The sequence below is a fragment of the Lepisosteus oculatus genome, unplaced genomic scaffold (genome assembly GCF_040954835.1).
Source record: "Lepisosteus oculatus isolate fLepOcu1 unplaced genomic scaffold, fLepOcu1.hap2 HAP2_SCAFFOLD_277, whole genome shotgun sequence".
In the NCBI taxonomy this organism is placed as follows: Eukaryota; Metazoa; Chordata; class Actinopteri; order Semionotiformes; family Lepisosteidae; genus Lepisosteus; species Lepisosteus oculatus.
Genome location: NW_027167810.1, coordinates 72,764 through 82,695, shown reverse-complemented (window position 1 = coordinate 82,695; position 9,932 = coordinate 72,764). Strand labels below are relative to the sequence as shown.

General features: G+C 43.6%; 2 non-coding genes across 2 annotated transcripts; both read right to left on the bottom strand.

The window, feature by feature from the left end:
- Window positions 1-481: 481 nt before the first annotated feature.
- Window positions 482-555, bottom strand: trnat-agu (transfer RNA threonine (anticodon AGU)). Its single transcript has one exon. It is a non-coding gene; the product is annotated as a tRNA-Thr (tRNA).
- A 3,755-nt stretch (window positions 556-4,310) lies between these two features.
- On the bottom strand, window positions 4,311-4,393 carry trnal-uaa (transfer RNA leucine (anticodon UAA)). The gene has a single exon. It is a non-coding gene; the product is annotated as a tRNA-Leu (tRNA).
- Between the last annotated feature and the right edge of the window lie 5,539 nt (window positions 4,394-9,932).

Sequence of the window (9,932 nt, the reverse complement as noted above, 5' to 3'; positions counted from 1 at the left end):
CATTCCCAGTGATATTGACTTAGGTACTCCACTATTTACTTGTAGTTTGACTGGTGTCAAAAGTTGAAAATCTCTGCAAACATCAAGATGGCTAAGGACGTGGAAAGAAACTCAATCACATTTAGAGAAGGTAATGTTTAGATCGGATTAATTCAAAGTGTGTCTCTGGGTGCGTTTGATCTACCAACGTTGTGTTTAACTGAAGGACACCCTGACTGAGTGTGCCATAGAAACTGACATTTTTTGTATTTTTTCTACATTCACAGATTTTTGGCTAAAGTAAAAAAAAAGATCGTTGTCATTTTCTTGCCAGCTGGCAGTAATTCTTTTGCACTGATAAGAAAGATGAGCATTTTATCTTTCGCAATGTGTGGATTTCTTGAAAAACAAGTTGTGCCAAAAGCGAAATTAAAAGTTCATTTAAACATAATGCAGAAGCATATTGTCTGTAACAATAAACAGTGGGCGAAGACAGGAAGTAAGGCACTGCTGGGATTTGAACCCAGGATCTCCTGTTTACTAGACAGGCGTTTTAACCAACTAAGCCATAGCGCCAGCAAAGCACTGCCCTTTTTCAGCCAGTTGGACACACTGCTCTGTTATATCTTCGTTCGGTGTGCGGTGAGCCTGCTCACTGAGCAAGTTGAGAAAGGATGTGAAATGGCTTTTATCTGCCAATTTCATTACCAAGGAGCTCAATATGCTTTTGATTATCTACAGGGTGTGTAGTGCAACACAGGCGATGGACTGCTGGGATTTGGAGCCAGGATTTCCCGTTAACTAGACAGGTGCTTTAACCAACTAAGCCACGGCGCCGGCAGAATTCTCCTCTTTTACTGCCCCTTGGACACACCGCTCAGAGACACCTGCATTCAGTAAGCTGAGTCGGCTGGCTGAGCATGTTGCCTCCTTTACATTCTGGCCCCGACACTAAGAGAAACGTACAGAAATGGCTTTTATCGGGCACTTTTCATGTCCAATGCGCTTGACATCTCCCACGGGCGACAGAGTTCATTTACGACACTTCCTTTCTTTCTTTCTTCTTTCTGTACTCTTTGATGAAAAAAAAACGAGTAATCATGTAAGGGAAAATGTATTTTTTCATGGAGAAAACGTGCACCAGGAAATGTTGTGTTTAGAAGAAGTGAGTTAACATGAAAAGTGACCTAATTTACCAGAGCAAATGTTCACCTAGCAAGGTCTGCTTTACTACTAGAGAGACGTAGAGTGAAAGATGTGATAATTTCAAGCCGTTGTGGAACAAAACGCTATTTTCTTTTTAATTATAAATGAATTAGAAATTCAGAGCGACACATAAAGGCTTTGTCTGCTTAAAAGTGATGATTTTTAAAAACTGATAAAAATTTGGAAAACACGTTTCTCACGTAGAAATTTAAGATGGGGGTGGGGTATTACTAGTAGTGGCGCTGAACTCACCATGGTGCAATTCATTTACGTGACGGACTAGTGGTTTAATGGATAACGCATCTGATTTCGGTTTATTAGATTGTCGATTCGACTTCTACCGGGGTTGTGTGATTTAAATCAGGCTCCTCAGAAATAGAAGTCCGTTATGTAAATAGACCGCACCTGAAAGCAAACGTTGGGTCTGGTTTCCTTTCTTTCCTGCATGAAATAGCAAATCGTTACAAAAAACACCAGCTAATGTCCAATAGCGTTAGTCATTTAAGCTAACATGAATATACTGTAGGTCTTGGTACATGGGAGTGGATTTCAACCACAATTAAAAAAGGACAAATTGTAATTACAGGCTTCAGACACTTTTTCATACAAAAGTGACCAAACACTCCCTAACTTTCAGGTTTGCTTGAACCTGTAACAAAAACGAGGTCTGAAACTTCCATTCTCTGATATCACTGTCTCTAAAGCCAGTGATGTTTCACGGATGTGCAGTGTGCCTTTTCTCTTGTCATGTTCATGATGATTCGCTGAATAAGCTCCTGACTGGGTGTTCTGTACTGCGCTGTTACTTTGTTCAATTACCTATGTGGTGTACAGATAAAACCAGACTGCATGGTGTAATTTCCGGGTTCAGCACCAGCAGCACCTGCAAACTCATCAGCTGACCTCAACGTGATTTGAACATGCAACCTTCTGATCCGGAGTCAGATGCGCTTCTGTTGCGCCACAAGGTCGCTCACCACCCATCCTTTTAATTCCCCCAAAGAGAACAATCAGTGTCCCTGAAAAATATTTTTTTTCATTCTCTCCTGTGTGGAGCGCCGCTCTTCCAACGAGGGTCTCTTCTTCCCCAACCACAGATTATTCTTTCCGCCCGGCTCTCTCACAGAGAGCAGACACACCGTCTCCACTGATGTGTTTACTACATCTATAGATCTCGCCCCCTACAGCCCCGATATTCCTGGACAGGATACTTACCACCAGCCTCGTGAACTTCTCATCTTGACCTCTCCCAGGAGGAGCACAATTAACACAGAATCCTCTCTCCATTTAGCAAATAACACAAAACACTGTTTACCTGTCAAGACAGAAAACCGGGCTGCTCCAGGTGAGGCTTGAACTCACAACCGCGGCATGACTCCACTAATCATGTCATTTTACAAAGCCTGAACCTGGAAAGAGATTGGAAGCCGAGAAGTTATGGTGTTTTTTTAATACTTGCCTACTCTTTCAATTTTTCCGTCAAGTCTTTTATTTGGTAGTACTTTCAATTGATGTTAATCCTTGTCCCGATGCACGTTCTGGGCCATGGTGCATCTTGAATAATGTTCTTATAGGCTTCAGTTTGGAAAAGTGCGCTCTTCAGAAGCTACCAAAACCGCTAATGGTTACATAACACTTAATGCAAAAGCAACGTTCGGGTTTGAAAAAAAATATTACTTGCTATGAATACAAACACTGTTACAGGAGGCGTGTTAGGGATATTTTAGCTTAGATCATCAATTCATCTTACATTTCTTCTCCATCTATATCAACAGCGTAATCGCTACTGAGTGCTAAAGGCAGGTCCTGGCAATACAATCTTCTTTAGAAAACATTTTTAAAACTATTTCCACTACCATACGTAAAGTAAAAGATAGTGATTGCACGCAACGAATAAAATCTCTTTTCCAGGGACGTTGTAGTTAGATGCAAATTACAATCGAAAATGTATCAGCTTTAACATTTTCTTTTGGATTCACAGGACAGTCAGCATGAGTCATCAAAGAGCCTGTAGTGGCAAGAAGTTTAAAAGCGCACTAGTGATCTGTCTTTGGTCAAAGGAATTGCTGGAGCAGTAGGACGCAGAGCAATATCTAGCAGCTGTAGACGATGTTTGGGGAAGAGATAATTCTGTTTTCAGCACAGGGAGTGAGAATGAGCTCAGTCCGGCTCCCAGCAGAATCCATTCTGGTTTGGTTACTGTTAGACTGTGCGTCTGAGGCTCTTTGGATCGCAAAAAATAAGTTCACAATACGATAAAAAACACAGAAAGCACAAACGTAATAATATAATGATACAAAATCAATACCAAATCATAAAGCCAATTAAGTACCTATCCTTTGAAAACAGTGACATTTGTATCTACTTTTGAATTACAAATCAGACAGCGTAGTCCCTTAATTCAAAGATCAGATCTTGGCCAAAACAAGACAACCAGATGTTAGCTGAATTCGGAACAAGAGCCTCTGCTTCATCGTTTATTGAGCTTTTGATCAACGTCTGAGTGAAAAAGAGTCGCTATTTTAACTATTTGATTAAAGTTCACAAAAGCACCTTCCTTCGAGCTGGGGTCGAAACAGCGACTTAAGGATTCCTAACTGTTTCTAATACAGTCAGCCGCACTACCAACTGAGCTATCGAAGGGGTTTAAAGCACTCCTCTCTGGCACATATTGCCCAATGTAGTGAAACATTCCGGGTACTTAAATTCCAGTTCGACATCAAGTTTCCAACTCGTTTCCTTAGACTTGTTTACCTTGAATTTAAGCCACAAACCAGGATTCTACTGTATAATCTTCCAGGGATGTTACAAAATGTTTGATGGGGCATCAATCATTACAGGCGGAAATTCACTCCTTTTTTTTTCTCGAGGCATCATATTAAATGATCCATTTCATTTGGATCAAGAAGAGGATCACCATGAGAAATAGAACAAACTGTTTGATTCCGTCTTTATTGGGAGCTGTATCACAGCTAATGCATGTAAAGCCTTCAGTATGCGATAGTGAGAGCTCAGTTATGCCAGGGAGTGGGAGTGAAGAGAACTGAACTGAAATTTAGCAAATTCATATTTAAATAGAGAGTAAATCATCAAAGTGTTCTGTCACTTAAAACTTATTATAACACTACCAGGAGTGGGGATTGAACCCACGTGGACATTTGTCCATTGGATCTTAAGTCCAACGCCTTAACCACTCGACCATCCTGGTCTACAACGATATGCTCTTCAGTTGTTTAGCATTTAAATATGATTCAACAATTAAAAAATATTAAACCACAAAACCTCTTAGAGTTGCGAGAATACTTCCTTTGTGTATAAAATACATTGTGAATGCTTTCTTTACTTTTTCGTTTTTATGACATTTTTTTGACCGAGCACGAATATTCTTTTGTCCATATCTTCCCAATGGAAGCACAGAACGCCGTCAAACCAAATGCATTTTAAAGACCAAGACTTGTGGATATTTCCACAGCCTCTACATCAAACTATCAGTGGGCTAATTATCTTTTTTTAAACCTCCGGTTTTTCATCAATGCATAATTACGCACTTACTGGAACCCGGAGGACCGCTGTGTACAGACGTTCACAACGTGAGAAACACTGTTCAATATGGCTTCGTGCGAAAAACCTGTATATGACCATAGGAAGCAGAACAGTGCAGTCTCCAATTACCCAGACTGTAAGCACAGAAATAAAGCTTTGTTTGATTTCTGAAACCCTTCCTTTACGCCCTGTTTTAATTCAGTTAAGGGTCAACTATATTGACAATACTACTGACAGCAGGAAGATTAAAATATTCTTTACTCAGCAGCTTATTAAAAACAGCTCCCATGATGTTCAAACCGATTTTTTACACAGAACACTGACACAGCTTTTCGTTCTGAATCTCTTTTTCTTGTGCTTTTATTTAATATGGCACAATGCACTGGGATAGGGGTATTCTGTTCACAAACCAATAGCATTTAAATCACAGCACCTACAATGCTGCAAGTAAGTGTTTTGCACACTAAGCAGGTCTTCTGACTTTTCCCAGCTTTGTGTTGGGTTGTGGAACCTTTATTTTTTATGATTTTCTGTAGATAACACTACAGGTATACACTGGGATAGGTGGGTCTTTTTCATGGCTCAATAGTAATTCAAATACAACAGCCACACTGCTGAAACCATATGTTTTACATACCAGACAAGGCCCCTAACTCATACAACCTTGCTGTGGCTGTGGCCTCTTTCTTTATTTTTTTATGATTTTCTGAAAGTAACACTACAGGTAATACACTGGGACAGGTGGGTCTTCTTCATGGCTCAATAGTGTAGTGGTTTGATGGGTTTACAATTATTAATTGTAACAGTAATCACGAGGTTGTTCGTTGTAGCTTTTAGAAAATCAATCGTCAAACAACTAACAACACACACACACGGGTTCGATACACGAGATACAATTATTAATATAAATTGTGCACCAAAGATATACTAGTCTGCCTGGATACGAGCGGCAGACCTTACTGTGAGGGTTATCAATATACAAGGTATATAATCTCAAAGAGATGCAAACACAAAGAGATACACAACAGAGAATATATGTCAATATATATCGTTCGGTTACCAAATCGCTAACCAGTGTTATTACCCACTGTTACTCTAAACTCGGAAGTAAATACATTACTCATGAATTAAATTGATAACAACTTGTGTTGAGGTACAATTGAATTCTCGAGACGCAATGTAGAACATGGGGTTTACTTATCCACTGTGTATGGATTTGGAATCTCCCGCCACGAACACCAAACCAGCTGACAGGCTCTGTTGCAGCCTCTGTTGCAGCGGTTGTCCAATGGGCGTTGTGTCGGCGTCCTCTGTCTACCGGCCAACCAGTCAAGGTGCAGCTCGGAGTAGGATGGGCGGAGGAATCTGACTGCGGCGCGCAGGGCAGTTGTTGCTCTGAGGGGATCTACCAGGAGTCCGGCTGGCTAGTAGAAAGTCTCTATGCACAGAGTGTGACCGCGAGTCCTCACAAGTCACTCTTTTGCCCGGGAAGAAGCTGGTTCGTTCCCGGTCCAGCGCTGCTTCTGAATAAGCTATTCAGGTTGTCAACGAGGGTCCAACTGTAGGCTGCCGTTGATCAAGCGAAGCATTCACGTTGGTAGAATTCTGAGAACGTACGGGATCCTCGGCCTCGCGCTTAGAACAAAGTCCAAGTCCTTTTGCAGACAACAGCAGTTGTCACGTGATTGTCTCTGAGGATGCGCGAAAATGGCCAAGGAGAGCCCCGATCTGAGCTTGCGCTCCCTTTTTGACCAAGACCCAGATGTGTGCTGATTGGTTGAGAGTTTGGCGGGCATTGGAGACCCACATGGTATTACCACGCCCTGCCAGTCCCTGATTGGTTGGTCAAGATGAGATATAATTCACTTACTCTTGACACTTAGGAATGCAGTCCAGATGTCCATTCGGCACTCCCTAGACTGATAGGCGCCAATGGATGACCATTGATCATGATAGCCAGGCTTAGCTAACTGCATCCCCGTCTGGGAGCTTGTTCCTTATCAAAAGAAAACATCTTAAATCAGCCTGCATGAATATTTTCTCTGTGGCTGCACCACAGAGATGGAGGGTGAGATGGGGCCTCCTTTAGGACAGCATACCAACGCTTAAGTCTTATTAACAAGCATTGCCGCTACAATAGCAATTCAAATACAACAGCTACACTGCTGAAACCATATATTTTACACACCAGACAGGCCCCCTAACCTCATACAACCTTGCTGTGGCTGTGACCCCTTTCTTTATTTTTTTATGATTTTCTGAAGGTAACACTACAGGTAAGACATTGAGATAGGTGGGTCTGCTTCATGGCTCAATAGCAATTCAAATACAACAGCCACACTGCTGAAACCATATGTTTTACACACCAGACAGGCCCCCTAACCTCATACAACCTTGCTGTGGCTGCGGCCCCTTTATTTATTTTGTAATTATTTTTTCAATATGGCACCATTAGACAGCCGGTACATGGGGATAGGGGGGTGGTATTCACGAGTCAATAGCTCTTCAAGCACAACAGCCACAGTGCTGCAACCAAGTGTTTTACACACCAGACAAGCCCCCTAACCTTATACAATCTTGCTGTGGCTGTGTCCCTTTTCTTTATTTTTTTATGATGTTTTCAATATGGCACCATTAGACAGGCGGTACATGGTGATAGGAGGGTGCTATTCACGAGTCAATAGCTCTTCAAGCACAACAGCCACAGTGCTGCAACCAGGTGTTTTACACATCAGACAGGCCCCCTAACCTTATACAAGCTTGCTTTGAGTTGTGGAACATTTCTTTATTTTTTAATGATTTTTTTTTACTGTAATCAAGTGTTGTGCTCATTAATAATAATAATAATAATAATTGCTTACACTTATATAGTGCTTTTCTGGACACTCCACTCAAAGCGCTTTACAGGTAATGGGGACTCCCCTCCACCACCACCAATGTGCAGCATCCACCTGGATGATGCGACAGCAGCCATAGTGCACCAGAACACTCACCACTATCAGTGAGGAAGAGAGAAGAGAAATGTAGCCAATTCAAAGATGGGGATTATTAGGAGGCCATGATTGGTAAGGGCCAATGGGGAAATTTGGCCAGGACACCGGGGTTACACCCCTACTCTTTTCAAGAAACGCCATGGGATTTTTAATGACCACAGAGAGTCAGGACCTCAGTTTTACATCTCATTCGAAGGAAGGCGCCTGTTTACAGTATAGTGTCCCCATCACTATACTGGGGCATTAGGACGCACATGGACCGCAGGGTGAGTGCCCCCTGCTGGCCCCACTAGCACCTCTTCCCGCAGGAACCTTAGTTTTTCCCAGGAGGTCTACCATCCAGGTACTGACCAGGCGCACACCTGCTTAGCTTCAGTGGGTTGCCAGTTGTGAGTTGCAGGGTGATATGGCTGCTGGCCATAATCAGCAGCCTTCAGTACTGAAGCAGGTGTGAGCCTGGTCAGTACCTGGATGGGAGACCTCCTGGGAAAAACTAAGGTTGCTGCTGGAAGAGGTGCTAGTGGGGCCAGCACCACCATTAGGCAGGCCTCCTGACCTTTCACAGTCATGCTTTGTTGTGTGAAACTTTAATTATCTTTTTAGGATTTTTTGAACATGGCAACTTCCACCGAGATGGGTGGGGGGTGTCGGGGTGCTCTTCAATAGCTTTTTCATCTATACACACAAACGAATGTAACCAAGACACTCAGAACAAGAAACTCAGGGGCTGACTGCTGAGGATAGGGATCCAATGCGGTGCCCTTGGTAGGGTTGGCGCGAGACACAGGCGTAGTCGGAGTAAACAGGCATGGGTCCGAGTCCGGGAAGGCGTATTTCAAAGAAAACTCAGTCTTCACTCAGGTTGGGAGATTGTCAACAGAGATCTTTAATACAATCAGCTGAAGGGGAGCATATCACAGAGAAAGGGTTTCCCCTAGCACTCAAGACATGCTCACTAGACTGAAGTTATACTTTCCTTTTTTATACATTAAAAGTAGGCAATACTTTAACATATCAAAGGAACATACAGGGAAAGGGGCAGTGTCAGAAGTCAAACAAACAGGACAGGGGGGTGCCATTTGGCATCCTAAAATCTGTTTCAATTTTCTCTGGTTGAATGGGTGTGAGGAATCACAGGCTTTAGTTTGCACCTAAGACAGTGGTCTTAGGTGCGAACAGAAAACCTTTCCCACGCATAGTCACTGTCCTGACCTTTTGACTCGGTCTTCCACACGTAGCACAGGCGTAGGCACAGAATCGACAGGCGAAGGCGTAGTCGAGGGACTGGCAGGGGTCGGAGTCCGGGAAGGCGTAGAAGTTGCGTCGGTGTGGATTCAGAAGGCAGAGGTGTAAACGAAGAGACAGGCTGGGGTCAGGATCCGAGAAAGCGTAAAACAGGCGAAGGTACAAAATCGAGTGGCTAAAGCGGTAGTCGGAAAAGCGGGGTCGAGGTCCAGGGGAGAAGTCGTAGTAAGGCAAAGGTGTAGTTAGTACGTAAGCTCCGGGAGAGAATCTCAATCGTGAGCAATGACCGGGGGGCAGATGAGGGTTTAAGCAGAGGACTGATTGACACGTGCACGTTTGGTACGGGGAGAGCTCGTAGGAATGCGGGAGCGCTTGCCTGCGTGAGGGAGATTCGTGACAAAACCAACAGAATCAACCTGAACTCACAGAAAAACAAGAATGCCCCCGAGACACCTGCACCCCCCCGGACAACTCTGGTATCAACACCCCCAAACCCATCCATACCAGCTAACAAGACTCAGAATCGGTGCAACCCTCCAACCTGGACCAAGAGCAGGATGGGACAAGAACCTGCACCACACTACGCACCCCTCATCCAGACCAGCAGGACAGCCAGACCACAGACAGCACCATCATGTAACCCCCCTGTTCATTCCAACAGAAAAGCCGAACTGACCCCCACCAGCATGGCGACGCTGCAGCTCTGGTCACACCAGCAGGCCCAATGGGCTCAGAGCTGGGGGACATACAGATGCAGCCATTCAAAATGCGTGGGCGATACCGCATTATTTTCCGGTACGCTGTACGCAGTCTACCGCAAGTTACGGGTAAATACTGCGAGTTACCGGTAAATACCACTAGTTACCGTAAATTCTCCTATAATATGACAAGCAAAATAATAGTATCCGGAATTTCGGCAAGCTGGAGCTAATAAAGCTCAACCTCTCATGTTTGAGCTGTGGCCAT